Source organism: Alligator mississippiensis, chromosome 4 (genome assembly GCF_030867095.1).
Source record: "Alligator mississippiensis isolate rAllMis1 chromosome 4, rAllMis1, whole genome shotgun sequence".
Classification (NCBI taxonomy): Eukaryota; Metazoa; Chordata; order Crocodylia; family Alligatoridae; genus Alligator; species Alligator mississippiensis.
In genome coordinates, this window is record NC_081827.1 from 174,066,398 (window position 1) to 174,092,919 (window position 26,522).

General features: G+C 44.4%; 1 long non-coding RNA gene across 2 annotated transcripts in view; it reads right to left on the minus strand.

Annotated features, from left to right (window-relative positions):
• LOC109284280 (uncharacterized) overlaps positions 1 to 25,025 on the minus strand; it is a 184,417-nt gene extending 159,392 nt beyond the window's left edge. Inside the window, exons 1-5 of one of the 2 annotated variants that reach the window (XR_009462032.1) lie at positions 24,789 to 25,025; positions 23,765 to 24,066; positions 20,534 to 20,659; positions 6,382 to 6,495; positions 5,074 to 5,147 (exon numbers count right to left, since the gene is read on the minus strand). This is a non-coding gene — a long non-coding RNA (uncharacterized LOC109284280). Of the gene's footprint in view, positions 1 to 5,073; positions 5,148 to 6,381; positions 6,496 to 17,008; positions 17,286 to 20,533; positions 20,660 to 23,764; positions 24,067 to 24,788 lie in introns of those variants that run through there. The other variant, XR_002091662.2, reaches the window with a different exon arrangement.
• Positions 25,026 to 26,522: the final 1,497 nt, after the last annotated feature.

The window sequence follows — 26,522 nt, forward strand, 5'->3', positions numbered from 1 at the left end:
TAAAGATTGAGCCAGTTTCTAAAATCCATGAGGCAGTCTGAAAAATTCTTTGTCATTTTAAAGGATGTCATTTTGTCCAACCAGCCCTTTCTGGGAGGATGATACCAGTTAATGCTAGTCACTAACCAACAAGCAGACACTGAGTTCTCCTGCAGTCAATGTCTAGATTTATTGACTGAGACAAACTTAATTGACCAAGGCCACATCTCACTCAATATTTACGTGGAAAGACAATAAATCTTAGCATTGATCAAAGATGAAAGTCAACATGTGTGCATTATTACATCCTTTCCATTGGCAAAAGAAGTCATTTGTGACAGGGTTTTCCATACAGTTTTGTTCTGAATTATAACATAGATGCAGCTTGCTAATGCAGAGAGAAAATGCAGGGTTTAAAACCTGGAGGCAGAGTTTGTTCACTACAATCCTACCACAAGTGGATTTGTGGGGCAGGTGTATTTTGAGCAATTAAATTTTACAAATAGGCAACCATACAGCAACAGTTGGGCTTCAGAAGAACTGTCTGACAAATGAAGATGTTATTCTAGTTGGGAAAGTTCAGAGTCCGTTATGACTAACTCTCCACAGAGCATTTGTCCTGCATGAGAATGAATTATGGAAAAGACAAATGGTACGTTAGAACTGTCTCATGGCATGCATTTCAGCAGTGATATATGTTATTCTGCTTAGCAACAAATGATTCATATAAACTTCCAGGATTTCACATCTGTCAGAGGTTTTTAATTATATGGACAGTGCCCATTTTAACAATGGTAACAACAACCTGGCAGAAAGTCATGAACATTTTTTCACAGAGGGCATCAGGCTCTGTAGTAGCTTCCCAATTTCCAGTTTCGTGTCTTTTATATCATGGTACACTCCCAGAGAGTGCCATTATTCCCAGGTGATACAGATGACCAGTAGTTGTGAAGAATATGGCATTCAGGAAAGTTCACAGCAGAAGCTATTTTCTGCACAGTGGATAATAACCATCTTGGGCTAGATTCCCAAAGCAGCTGCATTTTCCAAGCTTAAGAAAGTGACTTTAAGATTCCTGGTGCCACATTTCTCAAGTACTGGTTTTTGGCAGTCACAAAGCCAAAGTTAAGTGAAGGTTCCTAGATGATCACAGTATAAAGATGTCATCTGTTTTTTCTACTTACAGCTCACTGTTTTCTGGATTTCCTTTGGGTCCATTTATTGAGGATGAGGTGTTTGCACACTCTTAAATAGGAGGCCACTTCAAGAAGCAGTTCATTGGCTTTTCTTAAAAACCTTCTTTCCTTTGTGCAGTTGCACTAAGGATGGGAAACTTTTTAAACCTTCTTCCCTGGGAGACTATTGTCTATGAGCTGTTTGCATTGTAACATCATAGAAAAACCATCACCACCATCATGCAAATGTCACCATGGCACTGCAACATGCTCCCACAATATAATACTGTATCAGAGGGCCCAACAGTATTGAATGATGTTTCCCATCCTGCAACCATGATAATCACCATATACTGAACTGCTGACAACCTTAATATGCTCCTCCTTTGAAGTGATCCAATAATTACTGGGTTTGAGTTCAGGGACAAGTTGTGCTGGGCTAAGTTATTTTCTTACTTTCTTGCACTCACTAGCAGAAAGTGCACTGGCAAAGGAGTGTCCTAGCTAAGGACCTAACACAAATCTCAGAGAAGTCAATGGGCCTTCTTTCAAGGGTCTGCTTATGCTGCCTCTATATCACACTTGGGATTACTGCCACAAAACACCCCATCGACTCCTACTCTGTGCAGAGTAACTCCCAGTGAGACAGTGTAGCTGCTTTAGAGAAACCTAAGCTCATGCCCAGGATTCAAATGTTTAGGAAAACATTTGCCCTTTGGGAGCAGCAGGCTAGCATTTCTCAAGCTACTCACCATCAGGTTGAAATTTTTGTATTCCAATTGCCTAAGAAGAGGTGAGGTTCGTGGGGAGTTAGGTGGCATAAAATGTACAAGGCAATGGGCAAGGTCTACATGTGCCCCTATGGCACTGTTGTTACTGTGCTGTCACCAAATAATTCATAGATTTCATAGATATCTAGGGTCAGAAGGGACCTATTAGATCATTGAGTATGACCCCCCTGCTCTGGGCACAGTAACATCCCATACTGTGAGTGTGGGATACTACAGCAGCGTAGTATAATGTGTAGATGTGGCTAGTATGTCCTAGTATCATACCTCTCTGCTTACTTCCCCACCTTGTCCATTAAGCCTGCTCCAAGGACTACTGCAGTGGTTCTCACATTTTTAGCCTCAAGGCACTCTTCGGAGGATGCTCACTCTTTGTCTTCTCTATTATTTTTCCATATTCAAAAAATTAGTGAATTGTTCTGTTGCAAAAAAATCAGAAACCCACAAGAAGTCAGAATGTTTTTGATGCTATGGATTCCTATTTGCAATCTCAGGAGCTTCTTTGTGTAGGTGCTTGTACACCTAATATTGAATGTCCCCCTCAAAAGGATCTCATAACATCCCAGGATGCTGCTGCACCCTTATTAAGAATCACTGGATTACTGAAAGCAGTGGAAGTCTTGCTGCTGACTACAGTAGCCCCAGACAAGCAATATATCATCCAATGTGTGTTTTCAAAGATGAAGGAATTAGGATTCTAGTCAGTTATGTGGACATGGCTGCTACTATGAGGTGAAACTCATTCATGGGGAGGGAAAGTCTCAAGGAGTTCACCAATTAAGTCTCACTTAAACTCTTAAAATGGGACTTAGGGGGTGGACAGGCCTTGCATTGGCCCTCAGCCTGGAGCCAACTGTGATCCCTGAAGGCAGATAGGGTAACAGAGTGGATAGAAAACAGCAGGGGAGCAACAAGGTGTTGTGAAAGAAGGATACTCAAATGAAGGTAGGACCCAGAGAGGGAAAATGACAATGAGGATGTGGAGATGAGAGATGCAAGAGAGATAAACCAGTCTGGTAAACTCATGATTCCATTGTTTTGTGAAATGTCATGTTTTCTTAAGGCCCAAGAGTGTGGCATTGTGAGATTATGTGATAATTTCAGTGCCAATTATTTTTAAGGATCAAATGGGCAGCCCTCCTGGTTGCACAAAATATCTGGAAAGTTAAACTAAAAAAAAACCAGATAGCAAATAAAAACAGTCACAGTTTTATTATTTTTTATGAAATGTCATGGTTGGTGGGCCTTGACTTACGAACTTTCAATGATGGAGGTGAACAATACTAGACAATGAATGGCACTCTCTGACCCCCTCCTGTTAAATACTTCCAGCTCTCCCCTGTAGATTCTTCTTGCTATGTCTCTCTCATCATGCCCAGACCTCCTGGCTCCCCCTACCTCCCACGTCTCCCCATCAGTCCCTTCTCCCTCCTGTGTACGCTTACAATTGGTTCTGGTGACAGCTGCATTAGCCCTACCCCAGGCTCCAGCCCAGAAGGACTTATCAGTTGGGATTTTTCAAGTAGAAACCACTCAACACAATAACACCCTCCTCCCTCCCACCTCACTGCTTCATGCTCATGGGTGGTATTTCTATTTGTCATTAAGACAAATTGTAATTGTCATTAAGCATGTCTTGTATTTACTCCAAGCAACATACTCTTTGGCACTGGAAAACCAGGTTGATACAATACAGCATTGCTCAGTGCTGTAAATGTATTTTCCCACATGATGGATAGGCATCTTATGGGTTTCAGCTTACTTTTATTATGTAAAGCCTATCTCCCAGTGTCACTTCCACTCAACCCTTACATCATTTACCCATTTCAAGTTCTTTACCAAGTTGTACGTTTTTTGCCTTTTTCTCTGGAGCTGGGATTTTCTGAAGATAGCTGGCTCTGTTCACTTCCAAATAAAACTCTTTGAAAATCCTCATTGTATGAAGTTCTCCTCACATCATCTAGTACATTTTCAGGTAACAGTCTCAGCCAATTTAGGAGAGTGAGAATCCCTTTTTTAGGAAGGTGAGCTGTTCAAAGGAGATGGACTTTTCTGCTATTTGCTTTTTTAAAAAGTTATTTGATATTAAATCCATCTCAATACTAGTAATAGAAGTTATGTTAAGAGACTACATGCTTGATGCCTCAGAAAATATGTTTCATAGCTATGATTCATGCCAAGGTCAAGACAAAGGGCCTACGGTTTTCAAAGGAACTTAAGATAGGCAGGCACCCAACTTTCCTGGAATTTCAATGCATCAAATACACTTAGTCTCTATTGAAAATCCCAAGCAGGGGATGGCATTCCAACAGGGGTGACTAGGTACTGTTATCTATTGAATAGCACCAGGTGTGCTCCTGTTAGTATTGGAGTACTTATATGAAAATCCACTGAACGCAACTATTGCGCTGGATCAGATGATAGCTCCACCATCTCCTTTAGAATTGGCCAGTGCCCTTAGCTTCCAATAGGGGTAAAATTCCCCATGCTTCTAGAAATGAACAAGTGCTGTAATTCTCACAGACAATTAATAGCAGAGTCTTATGCAGCTGATCTTCTGTTACAAATTCCCCTTCTGCTGAGAACAGCAAAGGATAGTTGCTCACCCTGTTCCTATGCCTCAAAATATTGCCTGCCACACATCTGGGGCCATCCTTCTCAGGGGAGCTACCATTTACCCTCGGCTGTTGGGATTTGGGTTTTCAGGACCCAAAGCCCTAATGTTAAATGCCTGAGTGCTTAGTGGCAGAAGCTTCTGGCTGCTAGTGTCAAAAGGGGTTAAATAAGCATATTAACGAGATCCAGTCTCACGTGTCATGTTTACAGATCATACGTTTGCCATGTTCTTTGATGACTTTAATAAGTGATCCTTTACGCCAAAGCCTTCACTTGGGAAATATATTTTCTAAGAGTTGTTCCCTACTGAAGAGTGTTTCACAGGCCTTTTGTTAATATGATTTTACGGTTTGTTTACAAATGGTTAAATAGCTATTTAACTTCTCTCATTGCCCTCATCACATGCCTCTGGCACTCGCTACTCTAACTAGCTAATAATGATGCTGTCAAAGGCCTCTCCAGGCCTGAGATATGAATTTAAAAAAAAAGAAGAGGAGAAATATCATATCACTTACAAAGGATGCAGTTGTTCAAAAGGGGAAGCTTAACTGACTCAGACCCACATGGATAATCTCAGCTCAAGACCACTCTAGGTGCAAGACAGAGAAAAAAATCAGGACTTAGAGAGTCTAAATTGGTCCCTGCATTCCCTTTTTCCCTTGAGAAAAGGAAGCTTGTGTCAACACCCTTGATGACATGCAGGGGCAGGAGGTGCAGTGACACAGTTGTACCCCCTTCCATAATGTAGGTAACATGCCCATGACTCTAGTTCCCCATGGCCCCAATGCCTGGGGCCCCTATGGAGTCAGAAGCATGGCTAGCATCCTGGCCTGATGTGGGATACTGAAGGGAGAGCAGGGGTGAACAAGCAGGGAGCAGGTAAGGAAGGGGGGAGGGGGACAGACACACACCCTGCCACCACTTGTCTTCACTGACCAGGAAGCTCTAGGATGGTTATGCCCCACTTCAGCTTGGCCCCCACTAGGCCCAGCTCAGTGGCAGTGGACAGGTCCCTGCTCCCTCACCCTTGACTGTGTTTCCCCCACCAGCTCCAGCTACAGAAAGCAGCCTCATGTAGTTCCAGGTTGGGTGCGGGATAGTGGTGGTAGTGGGCAGTGCCTCCCTCCCACGTTTCAGCACCTGCTCCCAGCCAGCAGGGAACACCCAGGAAGACTGAGCAGGGATCAGGAGTGCCTGGAATCAGGGACCCAGCCACTGCTGCTATCCCTGGCCAAGACCAGCACCCCACACAACCAGTTACAGAAAACCCAGGTCAGCTGGGGACAGCAACAGGTCCCCCTCCTTCGCACCAGAAGGCAAACCCTGTTGGAGGGGGAGGAGAGGTGTCTACACTGGAGGGGAAAGGGTGCCAAGACTGGGCGGGGGGGGGGCAGGGGATGGAGTCTCACTTGCTTCAGGGACTCAGAAAACCCCTGGCAGCTGCCGACTCATACAATCTATCCGAGGAAGGGGAGAGCGGGAAAGGACTTCAGCCATCCCTGTGGTGTCAGTCCCTAGATCCACCCATGCTGTCACAGCCTTCTTCCAACTCTGCTAGCTCAGACACTTTTACCGGGGCTGGGAGTGGGCAGTAAGTAGAACCAGTGGGATGATAATCATTCACCACCTGCCCCACGTCTTGCCTACCTGTTCAGCAGCTGGCAAGTACCTAATTCAAGGGAATATGAGGGTTCCTTATGCCCTTTTATCCCCCATATAGACAAGCTCATGACTGAGCCCATAGAAGTGCACATGAACACACATTTTTACTATTGTTTCCCTTCTTCTCTCTCTGCCATTACACCTCAGTTTGTGACACCCACCTGCTGCATCTGGTCTTCACCTAGATGGCCAAATCTGTGAGGAAGGAATTATCTCTTAGTTTGTGTCTGTACAGCTCTCAGTACAGCAGGGCTGTGACTCTGCAGAGGGCACTCCTGAAATACAAAAAAATACAAAATAATGACCTTGGTGTCATTACAGACAAATGGTTTTGCTGGTGAAAAGAATGCTGCTGCTCCTCCCTGCTAAAAATGAGTGTTCAGGTGAATTTGCCTGCCTGCATTTTTTCTCTCACTAGCACTCTTTGTGCACTGAAAGCATTACTGTACATAGCAACCACGCAGAGTCCATCTTCTCAAAGACTGACTCAGCTCTCTTTGCCTGATAATCCTATCCACATCCGCACATATGTTATGTGGTGCTAGGACTAAATGGGGTAGCTATATTGCAAACCAAGTTCCTTAGAGCTTTTGCTTGTAGCTAAGGCTCCAGGTAAGTCTGCAATGAGAATTCCATGACTACCTCTTTTCACATGCTCATAACTTTCTGAAGAATTCCTCATGGAAGAAATACATTTCAAGCCCGAAAGTGAGGGTGGTTTTTTTTTAAAGCCTGAGCAGAATTCATTTCTGAGCTGTGGAAAGTTAAAAAAAAAAAATCAACCCTTTCTCCTACTGTGAAAAGGTTGCAAAAGGTTGATGTTGTTTGTGCAGAATTCCAAGTCTGCTTGAGATAACTCTGATGGATCCAAGCCAAGCTTAAAATGAAAAGTAAAAAAAATGGAAATATTAAGCAATTGCAAAGTCACATCTGCACTTGGGAAGTAGTAATAGTAGTAGTTGATATAATAATTTTAATAATAATAACAATACTAAATAGCAAACTCTTCTTTGAAAGTGTTGGCCCAGAATCCAACTGCAGCCAAAGTTCCCGCAAGATACAGCAGGAGTAAAGCTATTGTCAGCTCTTTTGTGTTCAACCTATCTTTTTGTTTTTTGCTTGTCCAGCACCTGGTGCAAAGGAGTCCTTCTCCATGATACAGTCTCCTAAAATCCACAGTAAAATAAATAATAAACACAAAAATGGGAAGTGCGATGCAAATGGTCTCAGGGAAGATTGACAAATCCATCTTTGTACTCTCCTAAGATCTGCACCCTGCTGTTCACCTAGCCAGTCCCTCAGCATAATTTAAAGCAGCCTGCAGGCGGCCCTAAGTTACAGTGGGTGACAGCAGCCTCAGGGAACACTACAGCAGTCAGGAATTATAAGGAAAGCCAGGCCACACACCTTTTCTCTGGCTATTCCCTGCCTTATACCTGCAGGTAGGCAGGACGGCACAAGAGTCATTGAGCCAGTCTTACATAACCAGACAGTGCCCCTTCCTGGGGCTTCTTCTCTTATGGTCAGCTGCCACTTCAGAGACACTTTGTCCTAGCTAGAAAGTAGTGCTACCCCAAGGGAGATGTGGCTCCATTATGCATAACAATATTAGCAGTATTAATGTTGACCAATTACAGAGATTGATTTTCTGCTGCTATTTCATTATGGAGTTCCAAATTTGTGTCTGTGGTTGACGTAACAGTATACCTGGGATAAACCAAACCACAGTTTAGTTGGAGTGAATATGGGCTTTTAACACTTAGAGCAGGGGTGGGCAAAATACAGCCCACCAATTGATTTTATCCTGCCTCTGGGTGGGCAGTATGGATGGTGGCACTACGAGGCATGCCTTAAGCGAGCCATGCTCTGGCCCCTGCCTCTGCTGGTGGGCACCGTGGGAAGTGGCTCTGGCCTCTGCTGGCACTGAGGGGGACACTGGACAGAAGCAGCCCTGCCCACCTGCCTGCCTGGCACTAAGTGGCAGTCTGGGATATTGAGTCTGGCCTGTGCGATATTGGGCAAATAGGTAGCTAGAGCTGCTTCTGTCCAGCATCACCTGCAGTGCCTGGCCGATGCAGTCCAACACCACAGGCCCCAACCTTCGTAATAGCCTTCCCCCCCAGAACCTGCAGAAGTTGGAAACCATTCCTGGAGCCCCTCTCACTTCCCTCACCACCATCTTCAAGAAGTGCACATGAACAAAAACCTCTATGTTGGGGAAACCCTATCCCCCCAACCCTTCCTCCTTATATAACTCTTTCCTGGCCACCTTCTCTGTCTTCCCCCACCAAAAGAAGAGGCACAAGGCCCACTGGACCCACTGGGCCTGTAGCCAGGTTGCGGGGTACACCATCCCCATGTACAAAATCATCGGCAACAGGCACTGTTTGATAACCCTCACCTTCCCCCTAGATGATAACCCCCATGTTCCCCACAACCCCGCCACCTGTTTCACCCTCCCCTCCAGTACCTCCCATGCCCCCTTCCCTTTCCCCTGGGTATTTATCCATACACCCAGTACATTAAGTTCCTCCCTCTCCACCTGCAGTCTGAATTTCCCCAAATCCCTCCAATCCCCTACCGCCAAGACAACACTCTTCTCCACATTCACCCTTGCCCCGAATACCTCCCCAAACTCATTTGCGTGCTTCATCACCCTCTCCAGGGACACCTCATCCTTCACCATGCACATCATATTGCCCATGTATAAGGGGATTTTTAATTCCCCTCCTCTCAGCACCCTAACCCCGCTGATCATCCTATCCCTCCTGATCCACTGTGCCAGAGGTTCAATGGCACAAACAAAGAGCCCCGGCGACAGCGGACACCCTTATCTCACCCCAAAGCCCATTCCAAATGCCTCCCCAGGAAGCCCCTCACCAGAACGCTGCTCATTGCCCTCCTATAAAGTGCCCACGCCGACCCCACAAATTTCCCTGGCATCCCCATCCCTTCCAAAACCCAAAACAAAAATCCATGCCCAATGCTGTTGTACGACTTTTCCAAGTCAAGGCTCGCGACTATAGTGTTCCACTTCTGGTTAGCAATGTTATGATAGTGTATTCCGAAGTACCCAATGCACTTGTGTCATCCGCTGCCCCCACCTCCACACCCATTTATTACCCAACCAGCACCTGCAGTAGTGCCTCCCCCAACCTTGCCACTAGGATCTTGGAGAACAGCTTATAATCCGAATTCAACAAGGTGATAGGCCTCCAGTTTTTTATGTGTTCCTGTCCCCCTTTCTTATAGATCAGAACCACAACACCCTGTGCGAAACCCTCCCCTACCCAACCTTGATCCATAATTTCCCTAAACAAGGCCAAGAGATCCCCCTTAACTAAGTCCCAAAATTTCACATAAAATTCCACCGGGATCCCGTTGCCTCTGTGTCTTCTTTAAGCAGCATTGTTTTCAGCACCCCCAGCATCTCACTTTATGTCAATTCATTATCAACCCATCCCTCCCTTCCACCCCAACCTTTGCTTCCAACACCCCCCCCCCCACACCAGACCCTCCAGTTGTTCCCGCCCCACTGCTTTCCTGTGAAACAAGTCCCTGTAATACTTGGTCACCTCCCGCAAAACTCCTTCAGCATTCTCCACCCTCCCTCCATCTGCTGTGCAAACCGCCCCCCTCACCCACTTCTTCCTTTTCACTCACAAGGCAAAATAACTCCCCCATTCCTCCCTCTTGTCCACCAACTCTGCCTTTGCCAGGAACATCCGCTCTTTCATCCTGCTCTGGAACCAATTTTTCACCCCCTCTCTCACCCTTTCCCATTCTCTCTTCACCGCTTCCCCCTCTTCAACTTTCCCACAGTCCTTGAACTTCCCCTTGCAAATGCACTAACTACTTCTTTTTCCCTTGTGCCTGCCTCCTCCCCACTCGATTGAACCACTCCCGCACGCACCCCTTAATTTTCACCTGCCAGTCCCACCATGTTGGGAAAAATGGCTGCCAAGTTTGCCACTGGCGGTCTGCCCTTTGAAAGACATTGCATTCTTGGACATCATCCAGTAAGGAAACAGTCAATTTCCATGCCCCTTTCTCCTGTTTAAGCCCCTCCCCAACACCCACCTCCACCCACAAGACACAATGATCCGACAAGTTTACATCAATCAGCCACTTGTTGCAGATCTCCGAACCCTCCGAAATCAACACAAAGTCAATCCTTGATTGCCCCCTCCCACCTGGGTCCACCCTAGTAAACACCCCCATCCCTTCCCAAACATCCTGAAGACCCTTGTCCTTAATCCACCCCCTCAACCATTTCCCAGTGGTATCCATCCCGACTCCCCGCCCCATCCCAATCCATCCACCCTCTTCAAAAATGCAGTTAAAATCCCCCATCACAATCCATAGCCCTGTCCTTCCCCCACACACATCCCCATTTTTTTAAACAAGGGCACCCTCTCCATTGTCTCAGCTGGTGCATATACATTGTATAGCGTCATGTCCACTCCCTTAACCTCCACAACTGCTCTCTGCACTCTCCCCTCTTCTAAGACCTGCAGGTCTTTGAATTTCAAGCCTCCCTCCCTCCCCAGGATCCCCACTCCTGCGGCTTTATTCTTGTTAGAACCCCTCCACCACGACAGTCCCACCCTCCATGGCTTCTCCAAGTATTTATAAGTTTTCCCCCATGGTATCCCACACTCATGCAAGCCCACCACTTGCATGTCTAGGGCTTGTAAGGTTCTCTGCATTATTTCCCATCTCTGCCTCCCATATAGACTTCTCACATTTACTGATGCCGAGATCAAGGCCATTACAGCTATTATCCAGTAAGAACCCTGCATCATGTCTCGTCTGTCCCACTACTTAACTCTGAGGTGTCTGCCCCACCACTTTTCGCATTTCCGTGGCCCTTGCAAGGTGTTTGATTACAGTGAGGCTTAGGAACCCAGCTCCTTCCACCTTCCTCAGCATCTTGACTATCCACAGGCAGGTCCCAGCTCTTCCCCCACTCTTTTCCAATCACCCCCTCTTCTGTCTCATAGTCCTTCCCCCCTCTCTCCTCCAGCCTCTTTTTCTTCGGCTTCCCACTACATTTTTTCTTTCTTTTTACTGGCCCAGGAGAGGAGGCTCTTTCTCTTTATCCCTAAACAGTTCCAGGTCCATGCCTGCTGGCTCCAACTCTTGTCCCCTCTCCCCTGGTCCCTCACTCTAGTCCTCTTCCATCTGCACCTCTTCTTCTGATCCTGTGAGCAGATTTGCTGCCTTGATCATGTCGTCTTTCTGCTCCTCTTCTGGTGTTTCATCGATTACAAAGGTGTCCATGTTGGAATTGCTTGTGTATCTTGTTTGCATATGAATGGGGGTACTGGCACTGCCAGTACATTTCAGTTGCTCTTTACAGGCTTTGGCCTGGTGCCCCATGCAGCCACATCGGTAGCAAACAGTCAGGCTACAGAAGGCAGCTAAATTCCCTTCCAAGCTGCACCAGGTGCTGAGTTTAGGTTGGCCATGGTATCTTACGTACCCGCAGTGGGGCCCTATCAACACCATGGAGAGCAGGTGCCTTACCCAACCTCCTCTCCCCCTGGAATCTCAGGTCTTCCTTTATGACCACCCTGGCCCTCCATGCCCTGGTCCAGATTTGCCACTGGTCCAGGCACTTGATATCCAGGATCTTTTAGACTCGCCCCTTCAGCCACCTCCTCACATCTTCAGGCTCTAAGTCATCCATGTACATTTTAAAGTACAGCACTATTTCCTGGGCTTTCTGGCCAGTTTCAAAACGTAGACCCTGCAAGTCCTCATTGCCTGCCACTTCAGCGTAACATGCCCAGAAAGCAGAGTATGCCTCTTGCCTCCAAAAAGTTATATTCCAGTGGCAGAAATTGTCAGACACCACCATGCAGCTCAGGTCTTTAGAATTGACTTGTAAGTCCTCAAAGTCTACTCTCAACATAGCAGTTTTCCCCTTCACCCCCTCAGGGCTCAGGGTGGCTTTCACATGCAGTTTCACTGTTCTTCGTGGGCCTCCCTTTCCCCACAAATAATAGGAAGCTTCTGAAACCTTCCCCGCATTTTCACTGCTCTAACTCCAGCTCTGCCGCTGCTCCTGCCCCCCATCTCTGGAACCTTGTCTCAGCTCTGTCTCACTCTGCTTCTTACTCTCTGATGCCACCACCTTGCCCCGCCAGTCAACTGCTGACCAATCCCTGACCTCCTCAGCCACGCCCTCTGTAGGCTCACCCATAGTTGTCCTCATCGCGGATGCTCTCAAGACTTCTGATGACTTGTTCGACCCTCCATAATGTTCCTGGATAAGAGCTCGCCTTCTCACCGCCTCCTCCAGCACTCCAGTCACTCATCTCCTCTCTGCTTCCTCCATCACCCCAGCATTACCCCGGGTAGCCCACCTACATGGTCATGGTGCTTCCCCTACCTTGTCTAGCCCCTACCCATGAGAGATGGAGCCTGGCCACAGGCCTCCATGTTGTCCCATCCTGCCCCACCATCAGGACTCCTGCGAGCCACAGAGTGGTGGCAGGGGAGATGTGCACATTCACCAGGAGCACAGATGGTGGGGTGGGATAGCACAGTGGCCCACAACCAGGCTCCATCCTCTGCCCCCACAGCTGTGGATGTAGCCAGCAGGTGCTGGCTCCAGACTTCAGGCTCTGGGCGGACAGGCTGGGGCAGGGGAGGGCGTGTGTGTGTGCACACGTCTGTGCATGTGCATGCATGCATATGCATGAGTGCATGTGTGTGTGCCCCTCAACAGCTCACCAAAACTCATTAAGTGGCCCTCTAGCCCAAATAACAGCTCACCCCCTAACTTAAAGCATATGGAGGTTATAGTGCTCCTTTAGCTTCATAGCAGTAGGCCATCCCCATTCAGCAAAATACTTACACATGCCCTCACACCCCATTAAATTCTGTTGCATGGAGTTTGCCTTCAGCTAAAAGGACAGACACCCTAAGTCCTGGCTCCAACATAGTCAGTGGAAATTTTTCTATTGGCTTCAATGGATCACTGATTTTGTGCCTGAGACTGAGGTGTCTGAAGTCACATGCAGAAGGCAGAGTAGATTTTCACCTTATAGACTAACTAAATCAGAGATATATAGCATATGCTATATATGTAGCATCCATTGGTGTATCTAGGATTTTGAAAACAAGAGTGCAGATCATGTGGTGCCTCATTGCATATAACACAACACATATTTTTCTCCAGTTCAAAATAAATTAGAAACTTTACTGATAAGCTAGGAACCCAGAGATATATTATTCAGTTTAGGACTCAAGCAAAAACAAAAATAACATAATTGGAATGTGTATTAATTTGCTATATCACATATTGTGTATAAACGACGCAACAAACTAGGTAAAAAAATAATCAAAAGCTGTTGTTTCATTAGTCCTATAGTCATTATAATTAAATGTACATCTCTTTTTCAGATTCATGAAACAAAATCTAGCCTTCCTGAACATCTTGACAGCACATCCAAATAACTGGAAGTTATTTCCACACCTGAGTTAATATGCACCTGAGTGAACATTTCCATGCCTGAATTAATGTTTTTAGTTAGAATTAAAAACAGTCTGTAGGCATGTGGAATAGGAGCTAATTTACTAGGAGCAGCTAAGAGACAGCAGAATTAAAAGAGAAAGGATAGCTTGATTAGCATAACATCACGACCATTAAAAAGGAGAGAGCTGTTTAACACCTGTGGAATGAAGAGTTTAGAAGGAATCAGGCAGATAATTATGAGTCAGTGGCTCCCTCACTGCTGCCTGCTGAGAAATGCTGCTGTCACTGCCACACAGTTGGTTTTAAACTTTGGGTGGACAAAGAATCAAAGGGAGGGGATACACCTGCCCGCTGGATCCACCCTGGTGGAGTCTGAAGGTACACAGCCATTTTCTGCTCTATTTAGTGAATGCTTTGTTAGATATTTGGAAAAAATAGATAATACTTTTTGCTATTTGCGGTTATCCTCCCTTACAAACACGCACATAATTATACATATCTGTGTAGAAAACAAATAACATTGCTAACAGCAAATGAGGCAGAAACCTAATTCTTCCAATTTAAGTGTTTTTCCTGTTGAATAAAGAATCAACTAGAACAACACCCTGATGTCCAAAAAAGGATCCTTTAAACAGATATTTTTTAAACTCTGCTATAGGTTCTTCTGAACAGTCATAGTTCCACTTCCCCAGAAATTTAGTTCACAGGTAACTGCAATACAGAGTTGAGATTTTACCATTTATTTTGAGGACCATCTGCTTTCCTTTGCTTTTTCTTCTGTCTTTTTTTAAGTGCTATTGCTACAAATCATTATGTCTCAATAAAGTGAAGCACTGAGTCCCCTTCTGAAACTACTTGCTCATGACGGTAAATATTTTGTATCACATTGATCCAGTTTGTGAGACATAGTGAGCCACAATCTGTGTTAGAAGACTTTCAGTAAGTCAGTATGCACGTAACAATAAATTAAGCCACCGATGCTGTAAAAATTTCATCCTCTTTCAACTCCATATTTCTCTGGTCATTTGCACTCTTCTATTTTGGTCTCTATACGTAGCCTTCCATTTCTCACTTTGGAATTTTGGACTAGATTCTCAGCTGTTGTATACTGGTGTACCTTCACTGACTTCTAAAAAAGGAAGAAAGCTATGCTCATTTGTATCAGATGAGGATCTGGCCTTACTAGATATTTTGCCACCTGGGAATATTTTGTTAACATCCGGGCATATCACTCTCCAGTAATACATTCTGTGCCCCTTGGCATCTTTTCTCTATAGTCTCTGTTAATACATGTAGCAAACTGCATTTTTGTATTGATCCTGGTCACAGCAAATTCAAAGGGAGTTTTGTTACCAACTTCAACAGGAGGAAGCAGTCCTTTGTTCTGCATTCTGAAGCCGAGGGCCAAACCAGATGCTTACCAGATTCATCTGGTATAAAGGAAATGCTTTGATTTATACTGGCTGAGATTGGCATTTAGAGTTCAGGTTTTTCTTAATTTGCTCCACTATACTTAGACATGGAATCATAAAATAAAGGCCAATATTTTGGCAAAGGGCATAATGGACAGTCCTACCCATTCTTTAGTTTCATTTTGACTCTTAATTGATTTTTTATATTCTCCCCAGAGATCCAGAGGAACCCTAATCACCCCACTTTCTACCCTTTCAAACTCTCTCTATCAAGATCAGCACTGTGACCTCTTTTTTGTAACAAAAGAGAGGAGTAAACAGGGATCCCTTTACAGCCCAACAAGGCAGCACTGGGACAACTGGAAACACGGATTTTCATCTGGCTGGAAGCCCAGGAAGTATGCACACCCTTCAAAGACAGAGCTCATAAAACCAGGAAAACAGTAAATCCACTGCCTGCTGAAACCCTCCTTTTCCTTGTGTTACGATATTGTTGGCTTTATACATCTAGTTGGTTCAGGAGAGAAGGACTGGGTGTTGACTTACTGGCAGTGGCTGAAGGAGGCTGCTGTTTTATGGGCTCTGACTGAATAGGTATGTCTACTTTCCTAGCTTTCAACTGTACGAAAGTTGATGTTTGCATAGCTGATTGGCAGAGTGACAACCGAATAACTTTGCCACCATTGCTTCTCCTTCTAAAACAGCTGCAGGTGTAGCTGTTTTGCTCAAAGGTGGAGTACACTGAAGTCACAGCAGCCACTTCCATGTGGGAGCTGGGAGGCTGGTGCTGAAGATCAAAAAACCAAAAAGACCCAGATTTTCCACAATATCCTGCCAGTTTTATACTGATACAATTCCATTTAAATCAATGAAGTTTCATAAGCTTAAAAGCAAAGTAACATAGCAGAGAATCCACAGGCCAGATGCTTGAAGCCCTGAAAATCTATTAATGTAGAAGACAAGTGAGTTCTCCTTCACACTACTTTTTGCAACCAGGCCTCCACCTAAGAATAAAGGCACATTTAATTGGTTTACAGGGGGACATGGAGTAGAATTAGACTACTATATACACTTAGAACACATACTAAATAACTGTGTGGTAACTGCCGATGCTGCACAGTCCCGATGTCGCACAGGTTGCTTCTGAACCTACTGCGCAGTAGCAGCAGCTTCGCAGTTTGTGTCCGCCAATACTATATCACTGTAGTGACAAGCTACATCATAGCTCATTGCTACGGCAATGTAGCATCTGCTTAGATGCCTAATAAGTGGAATAGGCCCCAAGTCTTTTGCATGGTAATGTTGAGGGCTATGACTTATCCAAAGATGAGCCTCTTTACTTAATTTTAATGAACTGGAGGGAAATACAGTGGAAAATAAGATTGATTGAAGTATTTCCATCTGGGTCATAGACAAAGTGGAGGGGAGAGTGGGTATGCAGATTTCAGAGCCAATGGACACAGCAAATTTAGTCTGATTCAGAAAGAAAACTATCCCAAGGTAGATACAAGGAATTTGAACGACATCCATAGTAATCATGAGGTAAGTAGAGATCTTGCTCATTTGCATTCACCCTGCAGTACACTTGATGACTCTGACATTATCTTCCTGGGAGGTGGTTGAAATATTCTTATTCCCATTCATTAAGTCAAAATAATTTTCTTGGTACAAGGGAAGCAGCCATGGACAAGATCTGTACCAAACGTCAAATGTCATGTTGCTAAATGAAATCCCATCTCAGGCAGCAGAATGGTAACCAGCCAGGTATATCAATATTGCACTTAGTATCTCTTTCCACATTTTCCTTCCCAAACCAATTTATTTAGAAGTCATTCTCAGCTGCTTTTAACTCAGCTGTACTATATAATAAATAATGCCAGCTTGTCTTACCTGTTTAAGTAGGTGTCTCACTCCTCACTACACAACCCCACCTCCTTTCCAAAACCAAAATGCCATGAAGAAGGTCTTACGAAGCTAAAACAAACAGTTGGTTCTGCCTGTCTCTGCCTACCAACTGAGTTGGCTTCACTAAAGGAAAACATTGAACTTATTGCTAATGGTTTAGGTTAAAAGGAGGAAGGGGTCGTGGTGCTGTACATTCCCACTACCTCTTCCAGATTTCACAACACCATTTAAACAAACAGCTCCTTGTGCTTCATGGATTCTGAAAAATCACAGCAAGAAGAATCTTGGGATGAAGGTGGGGGAGGGAGGTGGGGTGGGGAATCTGGAATCCTATGAACTGGAAATACAATGAACAATTACTAGCTGTCAGCCTGGCTTCCCTTAGGTGAGGCTGCCACACCATGGCAAATCCTTCAGCCCATCAAATCTCACAAAGACTGATAAAATTCATCTCTCTTGCACATTAGCTACAGTAAATCTTTATTGCTTCCTGTGCCTTTGTTTTGGACCGCATTAAACACCAATATTGCAGTACTCAGCATCTCCCAATAATATAGCAAATCATTAACTTGGAAGATTAACCTTTATAAAGAGAATAAGCCTCTGCTGACAATTCAGTAATTTCTTACAAGGAGCCATTAGTATTAGTATTAACATTACTATACATTAGCACCCACAAAGACTGGGGCCCTGTTGTGCTATACACTGGACCAGCATTCACTGGCCTGAAGAGTTCACAGCTGAAATAGTCAAGGCAAGGATGGAGGACGGGAGATATAGAAACAGAGGGTGGAAGTGGGAGAGAGAATTACAAAGGAAGAGTGATTTGCCCATGGCCTTGAGGCAAGATGGGACCAGAATTCAGGTCTCATGGGTCCAAAATCCAGTGCTCTGTCCACTGAGCCTCCCCCAATGCAAATGGAAAGTATGTGGATATGTCCAGGATCCTAACTCTTAGATGACAAAAGGTATCATTTATTGCCTTTATCACATGGTGAAAAACAAGCAATCACATCAGTCTACAACCATTCAAATTTCAATGGGCTGGGGAAGCAGTGTGTGCCTGGAGACTTGTGCAAATGTTTTTTTCTGTGTGTGTTCTGGCCTGTCATAAAAAAAATTACTGAGTTCAAAATCCTTGTGTTTCTTTTCTGCTGGCATAATAACTCTGAAATGTATTATTGCTGAGAGACTCCACTCTCTCTGCCAACAGGTCCCTGGGGAGAAGCAGTAGCAGAAGAAAAGAACTTTTTACAGCTTCTTCATAAAAGAAAGTCAGCAATCCACTGGACCTAATCTAGTTTTCCTAGACATGATGGGATCAGATGCTCAGCTCAAGTAAATTGGTGTAGACTCACCAAAATCAGTGGAATGCCATTGATTTTCACCGGCTGAGAATCTTGCCCATCATTTTATAAGGAGAAGCACAGAAGAAGGTTCCAGCTGTGTTCTTTACATTTGCTGTTTTCTTCTTCCCTGGTAGAAAACCGTGACACTTCCTTCACTGCAAACTGCAATAGTAAATAGTGATAGATTGATACTGCAGCCTAGGAAGCACTAATAGAAAGAGAGTAGTGTGTAAGAAAAAACACTTACCAGGGCTATAGATCTACTTAACGGGTCAGCCTGATAATGTATCAACACAGCTGGATGATGTGTATAAAGAGAATCCACAGTTGATTTAGGATAACAGTCTGTTGGCTTTTAGACTGCTCCTTTTGCTCAGTAGCAAAGCATTATGAGCCCCATTACAGCTGGTCTCCACCTTTAGGAGAACAGTTGCAAAACAGAAAAGTAACATGGCCTCTAGGGTCATTCTAACTTGCAGTTGTAGATAAAGTCATCTGCAAATGTGATTACAACTAAGGTTTTCAAAACCTGTTTACGAAAACATCCCAGGGAGAAACATTTTGGAAATCATAGTCTTAAGTCTAGTCAATTTAATTGGCAGTCTAAAAAAAGCCAGCATATTAAAAGTTAATCATGAGACAACCTACACGGCTACAACCTACACCCCTGTAATCATGAGACAATAAAGTCATGGGATAAGACATGACTTAGCTATTAAGCAGAAAGTTGATGTTATCTTTGTAAAACAAAAGCCAGGGGATTCTGTAGCAGCCAAAGTGTAAAACTTGCATCTCAGTTCACCACAATGGCTGCAGTTTGCACTCTCTGCTCACTCCAGATACAGGGAACCCAGGCAAGGATTCGCCTACAGGCAGGTGGCAAGCCCTGGCCCAAGCACCCTACTTCACCACCAAGGGCAGCCTGCAATTCAATTCAGTCTGCTGCTCATGTGGAAAAAATGGGAACATTGATACTTCTCTCCATTGCCTTGTGTGTTGAGGAGCTACATGGGCCTGATCCAGGTGTCCTGGGTTTGAATGAAAGGCAGTTCATACTTTTAGGAATAAAATATTATTAAGCTGGATGGAAGTCCTATGAAGCTGTGGTGCTGCAGAAGAGATGGGCTGACAGTGAAGTATGCATCTTACTAGGCAGACCTATTCACTTGATGGAAAGTGGAGGCCAGTTCCAATGGGGCAGAGGTTTGGGGCAATACACATCTGGGTATGCTGCTGCCAGACTCTTTGATAGGCAGGCTCTACAAGTTATTAGAAGTTAGGGTACTTCACGGCTTCTGCAGTAGCCTTGGGACTTTGGGGGCTCATGCAGAGCCCCCCACGTGGTGCGGGGCAGCGGTGGGCAGCAGGGATTGCCCCCTGCTGGCTGAAGTGGTGGGTCCGGGGGTTTTCTCTTTTTTTTTCTTAAAGGGCTGGAGCTGGCCCAGGCGGGGCACCTGTGGGTGGGGGGGAATGAAGGGGGGAGGTTGGGGGCTCATGCAGAGCCCCCATGTAGCATGGGGCAGTGAGGTGCAGCAGGGATTGCCCCCCCCCCAATCCAGCAGCACCCGAAGAGCTGGGAGCTGGGGCGGACAGGGCAGCCACTGCCGGGCTGTGGGGAATGGGGCCTGGCTGATTTGGAGATTTGGCAGCAGCCAAATCTCCAAATCAGATTCAGCTGAATCAATTCAGGACAGATCGAATCACCAAATCAAATCACTGTCCCCTGAATCAGCAGAATCTGAAGCAAATACTAACCACTTCGCACAGGCCTACTGGCTGGCAATGTACATTACTTGTATTCTTAAAGCCACAATGCAATACCCTGACCTATGCTAACAGGTACTTTATGATACAAGCAAGCAGCACTAGTGAACTCAGTGGAGTAATCTGCCCCAACTGAAAAATTATTCATTGTCAGGAAGGCAGTCACAATCTGGTCCTTAGATTTTACACTCTGTGGCTGTAGCTTGATGTGTTGTGTGCTGGAATCCAAATAAAAGTATTGCTAATAAGAGAAATCAATACATTTGGGAAAGTTCAATGGTTTAGGCAGAAATTCAAAAGAGAAGGTAGGAGTCCAGAATAGCAAAATGGAACAAAGAATTGTTACTTGATACAAATGATAGTAATAGAGTTGGATCCTCAGACAAGGTAAACTTACATCATTCTTCTGTTGACTGTCTCCAAAATTCACTTTCTGCTCCTGCAGTCAAAAATGTATCCATGCTTGGTATCTTTCCAAAGGTGGTGATGATCCACATGTAGGAAGTTTGATCCCGAATAATCTCTTAGGATAGAGAAAACAATAGAGCTAAGTAGATCTATATCAGATGAGTTTACCCACGAAGTAAAGAAGCTTTCATAAGTAATACCAAGTGCAAGCTCTCATAAGTAATACCAAGCCTTATTCCCATGCATGTTGCCCCCTCACCCATGGCTTGTACCCGCAGCCCCACTCCCTGCACAGCTCATGCTGCCATCCCAGGTGGGTGGGGTGGATCCTCACACACACAGTGGCACTGGGTGATTTTGAAGCCCAGCGCTTGCTGCTGCCTCAGCGCCGATGGGCTCTGCACAGTCGAGCTCTTGCAGTCACCAGGGAGAAGCCACTTTTGCAAAGTCACCTGATGCCCAGCAGAACAGAATGTCCCTTGCACGGTACGTTACCCTGCCCATAAACAGCCCAGTAACTCTGCAGCAGCTCTGGTGCTCAGGCTCCTCCTGCATGTGCAGTATTGCCATGACAGTGGCAGCAGCAATAGGAGCCTGTAGCGGCCCCTTTGTTGCTGAGCATGGTGCCCTGTACCACTCCCTGGCACCCCCTCCTGCTTCCACTGCTCGCCTTGACCTGTAGTCTGCTGTGGGCTCAGGCTAGCAGCAGGGCATGGGACTATGCTCACCAGGGTGCTGCAGGCACAGTCATAATTATTGGCTACACTGACCAAAAAAACCTAATAGATGAAAACGTCATTTCTCTGTTTATTGATTATGATCCAATAGCCAACCAATATACCAGTGCACCCCTTCCCTTCATACTCCATGTGGTCTGATCAAACTCTATTGCTCAAATTTCCATACAGGTTAAAAATTCACCTTTGGAAAGAAAGCAAAAAGGGAAATTTCTACTCCCAAGAAATCTGTATGAGAAAGTATGTCACTGAAAATTACCATGGGTTATAATGAAAACTGTTCAGAAGCAATATGAAATATTAAAGGACATAGATAACTTGTTTCTAGAAAAATAAAGTTTCAGAGTGTGGTGAACAAACAAGATCTGTGAGGCTGATTCATTCAGAAGCTGGGCAGATCTGCAGCAATAGTTAACTGGCAAGAATAAATGAAAAGTTAATTAATAAATTTAAGGCCAGAGGGACAATTACAGTTATTTAGTATGACACACCTCAGAATTTTGAGCCCATAATTTTGAGCTACTTCTGGTGTAGCCTGGGTATATCTTTTAGGAAGACATCCAATCCTGATTTAAATATTCAAGTTATGGAAAATCTATGATTTCTCTATATCCCCAGTGATTAATTACCCTATAAGTTAAAATTTGTGCCGTATTTCTGGTTTGAATTTGTCTAGCTGCTGCTTTCAAATACTAGATCTTATTAGCCTTTTGCCTGCTAGATTAAACCACTTTCTACTATCAAAAACCTTCTTGCTATATAAGTACTTAAAGACAAGTCACCTCTTAACCTTCTCTTTGTTATGCTAAATTATCTTGAGTTTCCTTAGTGCCTCCCTGAAAGGCAAGTTTTCCAGAGCTCAAATCATTCTTCTAGCTCTTTTTCTTGAAGCCTTTCCAATTTGGCAACATCTGTTTAAGAACATGGACACCAGAACTGGACACTGTGTTTCTGTAATGGTCTCACTAATGGCATATACAATGGTACTAGTGCTATAAAGAAATTATGATTAAACAGGAAGTTGAGACTATGCTCACCCAAACTCTGTTAGTTAAGTAAGGAAGACTGAGATCCACAAAATTATCTATGTACCTAACTCCTATTGATTGTTAAATACCTTTGTGGATCTGCACCCAACTTCTTACATTCACTCGGCGTATAAAATATTATATTTGGCATCCCAACCTTGCTAACTAATACTGAACTCCTCATCTGAAAGGGGAACTGCCAGAATCTCTATGATTCTGTAGTATTTTGCTTAGATGTTTGAAAATGAAATGTCAGACCTTCTCCACTTAAACACTGCATTTTCCTCTGTGTCTAAAGCTCCAGACATCAAAATGACAAGAGCACTGCCATCACCATCAATGATGCCAAGAAGAAAGTCCACAGATCAAACAAAAATATTCATTAGTTAACAGCAGGGGAACTCACAGATTGGTGATCCACATATGAAAACAAAATTCTGAACATCAGTTGTGCTTGTATGGCAATAATATGAAGTATTTAAATAAAATAAGAAAATAACTGGTATCCAATAACCTCTGAAACCTAAAACAGGTGATTTAGAGTCCATTTGAAAAAACTCCCAGTAAAAAACCTTTACATTGCTCCCATGTCATCTCTAATCAATGGCAAGCATTTGAAAAGCTGTCTCACTGTCCTCCTTCAAATCCCTCCTTAAAAGTCTCCTCTGGTGGGATGACTACATAGTGATTAGGCAACTGGCATGATGTTGTCATATTAACCAGGGTTGTTTCATTGCTTGTGTCACCCACACACCCATTATATATAGTCCTAGGTTGTAAGCTCTTCAGGACAGGGACTACTTCTTTGTTCCATATTTGAACAGCACCTAACAAAATGGGGCCCTTGTCTCTGTGAACTATATTATAAATGCTGACAACAACCAGCTCTCACAGACTGACTGAGGAAAGATGTCAGAAGTAGAAAGAAAAAAGCCTTATAATACAGCTTGCTTGCTGAAGAGCTCCTGAAGTTTTATCTCATCTTTTGGTCCTTGGGAAAATGTCATCATGATGGGTGACTGTATCAATACACTGTCAGCACTACTATCCCTTGCTCTGTGGCTGCAGACATAAGCTGGTGCCCACATTGCATAAAGCAGCCTACAAAAATAGAGGAGAGTTACAAAGATACCCCCACCCTTGAAATCTTCAAAGCTACTCCCCCATTAGCGTGGTTTTTCAGCACCTGTCTGCTGTAAAGAGGTGAGCTCTGGAGCTCTGCTCCCCACCCCCCATCCAGCAAAAGCATGGATGGGTAAAAAACATTTAGGTCTTGCCTTTGCAGTGAGGTACAGCTTTGCTCTATAAGCCTCCTAGGTATGCATTTGTTTCTGGATGCAGATTGTCTACTGTAAAAGCTATTAGGATGTGTCACTTGTTCAGTCTTAAATCTCCTGCCTAATGATGCAATGAGGATACTGCTCCTTCTCTTTCACTCCAAATTAACACTAATACCTGGTGAAATGCTCTACTCCAACATCCTTTGGTGATCGATCATTCACTTGTGGCTATTGGAATTAGTTGACAGTCATTGAAAAACAATGAAGACAGTTTCCTCTTGCATCTTCCAGGCATCTCAGGCCTGAGTACCACTGGGGGGACTTGCTGGTCAGGGGAGCAGAACCGCTGGTGGCTGCAGTTTAGAAGCTGTGTTTCTCTTCAACTCAATGGCCAAGGAAACAAGGCAAGTGCATTTGAAGATTGCTGGTCAACCCAGTCTTTACCAGTTCACAAACCCAGAGCTCCATCTAGTGGAACTTACAGAGAAAAACAGAAATATGAATGTTAATGTTTTTATTAGGAATGTATTTTATTAGGTTTTTTTCAAGTGCCTCTTGTCACCAGGTTAAAAAGTTAGCTGCATCTTTCTATGTTCAGTTCTGCCAGATGCTTCTGAGCCCTGTCAAGGTCCCCTTTGAACCACTCAGTGTAACCTAGAGCATTTCCAAGAACATTACTGGTACGTTGGTCAGAAAGGCTCTGCTGTTTTGTGGCTTTCCAGTAGGAAAATGGGCCATGACAGAGAACAGAGCTGCAGATTATTACAAGTCCCAAATACCAAATATTTTGCTCAAAGCTTAAGATACTTTACCAAATGGCTCTCAGTACACAGGATGCTATCAATGTTTAGAAAACACGACCAAAGCTAGAGAAAAGGTCAGGTCCACAGTTCCCATTTTCTCTAGGCATGTGGACAAGAACCTGTGGCAGTGCTAGAAAAGTTCTGGCAGCAGAAGCCATCAGACCCGATTCAGATCTTCCTGACACCAGTGTAAACCATGAGCAAGTGCTGGTGTCACACTAGCAAGTATGAGCTCAGGATCAAGCCAGGAATTTCTGGTTTTAGCTTTTAAAAATATAACATTAAAATAGCACAAAGTAAAAGGAAAAAAATTACTTGAGTTGGAAATGATGGAATTTTCCTACACATCAAATTGAAAAATGAAATTACTACTGAACAAACAAAACATTATCTTACATGGCATCTTTCATGCAAAGTGTCCCAAAGAGGCCTCACTGAGCAGAGCAGACGCAAGTACTGAAATGAGAAAGTGTGAGTGTGTTGAAAAGCCTTCAGTGCAGGAGCAATCAATCCAAGATGGATCACGGATAAGCAGGCAGACACATGAATCCTAGGATGTGAATGTGGTATCTACAGGGGGTGGGCAGGAGGGGAGAATATGGAATGGCTTTCCCCCTTCTTTCTAAATCCCAATGCTTTCACCCAAGGTCATTATTGCTGGATTTATATTCTAGCCCTTGGAAACTGCATTTTGCTAGTCTTTCCCCTCCTCCGCACAGCCTCTCAAAGGTTCCTCTCAGTAAGACACTGAGACATTGGAGGTTGCTTTTCATGTGTTTATAGCTTACTTATCATCTGTCTGTGCAGGTGCAGTTCTCCGAATGCCCTTAGATTTTATTTTCTCTGTTTGCTAGGAGAATAGCAATACATGGATTCCTGTTCCGGGCTCAGGGGATTTTATCAAACAGTATTTTTCCCTGGACATTACAAGGTTCTTGGTCTGTAGCTTAATCCCCGTGTGGAATTAAAGACACATATCCCTACCCCCAGAAGCCTTGATAACTAGCTACCTATGGGAATGTCCACTGCCTAGGCAACACGGCTCTCTGCCTTCTCTCTCTAGGCTGGAGATAAGCTTTTTTTTTCTAAAGAGCCCAGTTCAGGGGAAGGATCTTGAGTCCAGGGTTTTGATTCAACTAAATTCAAATACAGCAACCAGCCCCAAAAATCTAGAACCAGAGTCCAACCATTAGGCTCAGATGTCAGATCCACTTAATTCAGGTACGTCTGCAGGACTGCCCACCTTAAGCATTCAAGAATCATGAGGCAAATCCCAGAAAATCATGACACTAGTTTAAAAATCAGGATATCAAACAAAATAGCATATTAGTCCTTTTCAGTTTTTTCTCCACAACAATGAGATCAAATGAAAGCTTTTGAAAACAAAAGCTGAGTTTCTCAGGTAACAACATGATTCCATCAGCTGGCCATTTAAGAAGAAACCCACCTACTGCAAGGGTAGTGCTATGCAAGTGTAATGTGTAAGTGTGCAAGGGTAGTGCAAGTGCAGTGGAACTGTGGCTGCTAGTTATGCCAGCATAGCTATGGCAGCACAGCCCCCAAGTGCATGTGAACAGGGGTCTTTCTGCTTATAGTGACCCTACCTCCCTAAATGACATTGGCTAAGCTGACAGAAAGCCCTTTTGTGCTGGGATAGTTGTGTCCAGATGAAGAGTCATGCCAAAGCGAATATACATGCCTAGCTGACATAGCTATGGCACTAAAACTTTGTTGTGCAGGCCACACCTGCCCCTGCACCAGCTGAGATGAGGTACAACACCTTACCCTTCCTTGTTCTTCTCTGCACAAAGGGGTAGATGGATCCTTCACTGTCGGATTACATTCTCTGTTGCTGGCATTTATCCAGCAGGGCTGATATCAAGCCAAATGCAGCCAGTAAGGAACTAAACATTAAAGGATTCTGCACTGAGGGGTGGGGGCTCATTTCAAAATATCATCAACAACAGCTGAGAGCTTCCAGCCATTCCCAACTGCTGTACATCTATACAACGAAAAGCATTTCAGTGCTGATTGCTACACTCGGTGTCTGCTCGTAAAACAGACACAGGAAGAGCTGGAGTTTCACCTAATCGAATGGCATTGCTGTGTGGCTAGTCTGACAACACCCAT